Source organism: Hippocampus comes, unplaced genomic scaffold (genome assembly GCF_001891065.2).
Source record: "Hippocampus comes isolate QL1 unplaced genomic scaffold, H_comes_QL1_v1.1 scaffold507, whole genome shotgun sequence".
In the NCBI taxonomy this organism is placed as follows: domain Eukaryota; kingdom Metazoa; phylum Chordata; class Actinopteri; order Syngnathiformes; family Syngnathidae; genus Hippocampus; species Hippocampus comes.
Genome location: NW_017804852.1, coordinates 22,350 through 24,642, shown reverse-complemented (window position 1 = coordinate 24,642; position 2,293 = coordinate 22,350). Strand labels below are relative to the sequence as shown.

Sequence of the window (2,293 nt, the reverse complement as noted above, 5' to 3'; positions counted from 1 at the left end):
AGGGTATTGGTCATGTCGGGGCCTTGTAGCAGTCAACTATTCAGAGACTGGTCTTGAAGAGATGTGGCACAATCAAAGACCACTCGCATTTTTCTTTTCTTAGGGTGATACACCCCATGGTGCGGTATGTATGATAATCTGCCATCGTCTCTGTTCAGCTGATCATTTGGGGCCCGAATGTCATATCCCTTTTGAATGACGGTATCCATGAACGCCTTGCAGTCTTCATCCTCATGCAGTACCTATCCCAAATTGGGTCATTTTTGGACAGTTGGACAATTGTACACACAGCCAAAAGAGTGAAAAATAACTCCACGAAGCTGGAATTTTGCATAGGATGTCAAAAGGGCTCAAAGTTCAAAATGACAGCAAGCTGGACATTTTTGAACATTACAGTTGGTATATATGACATCGTGACATATTTGGCCTACAAGGGCAGTAAAAATCCCAAAAAGGACACATTGACGCCCATTATAAATTCCAATTTTCAATAGACTGTAAAACTGATGTTTCATCATGCATTTTTCCAAATCTCTGCACAAATCACATCACCGGCGGCTCACTAATACGATCAAAGCTTGAGAATTGAAATACGAGAGTTTTACCTCACTTTCCACGAGATGGCGCTAGAGCGTAAGATATAATTCTCGTGCCGACTCTTTACGTCATTGAGGAAACATCCAGTTCGTCATTTTCATTCGAATAAACGGTCTAGTTTGTGGGGCGAGGTCTATTTGCATCTGTGTGTATGGACATGATCGTACGGGCACGTCACATCTAACAGTAATGAGCAAAGACATCAAAGTAGTACTTTTCCGCCATTTTGTGCACATTGGATTGTAAGGTCGTACGCGTCTCTTGCGGAGACGTCAGCCAGACAGACTCAACTTCCTGGTGTCACCTCTTAAGATGTCCGACCCGCGTATGTTGCACATAAATTACATTGGTTTGCACGTGCACGCTCGCGCGCACGTGCAAAACAATGTAATGCAGTTTGTAGAGCATTGCTAGCTGGGTGTTTTTTGGAAAATCTGGTGTTATTTTTTGAAAATCGACTTTTGAATTGGTCAAGCTGTTATGCAATGCATGCTCCGGCCGTGTGGTCTCGTAATGAACGTGACGCGCGTTCACGTGAACGCGCTGAGCACAGGCGAAACAGCCACGTTTTAGCAATGTCCTTACGGCCATTTGAAATGCTGGGCTCGTCAGTCTTTTTCCTCGTCTTCACGCCAGTAGATCGCGCACGCACAATGTGCATTTGTGCACGCGCATGTCCAGTGCCCTGGGCGTGTGTTGCACGAGCATGATTGGCTTGTTTGAGGTTGCAGCACGCGCAACCTCAATGCGTAACAATAGTTACTGGCTGGACGTTGTTTTGAAAATCAAGTGTTATAGTTTGAATGCCTGAGGAGGGCAAAGAGGGCTCCTGGTGCAGCTGCACAGCAGGCCGGGGCAGCAGCGACAGGAAGAGGAGATTCAAGAAGGAGAAAGCAATGCAGCATTTGTGAGAAACGACTTCGCACGTCAAATTATTGTGGCAGATGTGGAAGGGCCATCTGCCACAAACACACAACAACCATTTGTCAAGAATGTTCAAAAAAAAAAAAAGTTAAGTGTTGTGTTTGTTCTTTGTATTTGTTATCAAGTTTGTATATTAGTTGCTTTGTTTTGTTTGTTTGTTATAAAGTATGTTACTTCAAAAATGTTCATGGTTTTTGTGCCTTTTTGACTTTTTCAAGGTTCTAATTACCATGTACAATATTTTTTCACTCTGATATCTAAGGTTCTAATTACCATGTACAACATTTTTTCACTCTGATATCTCTATCCACGCAATACACAATATCGGACATATAGAGTTAGAGTTCCTTATACAGAGTAATAACACAATACTCATTTTGTTATTCATACAGAAGAAAAAAGCAATACAAACTATATATGTATGGCTAGGTCTGATGCCACTGAACATTTTGAGGGGTTGAAAGTGAAAAGAATTTCAAAAATGACTTAGTTATCACACCTCAAAAGCGTAGCCCAATGCGGGACAAATATGTTTTATGTCGCATTTATTTGAAATGGCCATTGCAGAAAAAAGCAGGCATGAAATAAAATTATGTTCCTGCAGTTTGTTGACATATTCAAGGCTCTATTTATTTCATATGCAAGATTTGGACTAGGTGTTTTTTTTTTTTAATTTACATATGCAGCATAGTTACTGTGTGATTGACACACTCCTGCTGCTGTGGCTCATAGAGGGCGCCAAATATAAATAAATAAATGAATAAATATATGT

General features: G+C 41.2%; 1 long non-coding RNA gene across 1 annotated transcript; it reads right to left on the bottom strand.

The window, feature by feature from the left end:
* Window positions 1–687: 687 nt before the first annotated feature.
* Window positions 688–1,394, bottom strand: LOC109521301 (uncharacterized). The gene is made up of 2 exons (XR_002169326.1): window positions 1,132–1,394; window positions 688–1,089 (listed from the first exon to the last, which is right to left on the bottom strand). It is a non-coding gene; the product is annotated as an uncharacterized LOC109521301 (long non-coding RNA).
* Window positions 1,395–2,293: the final 899 nt, after the last annotated feature.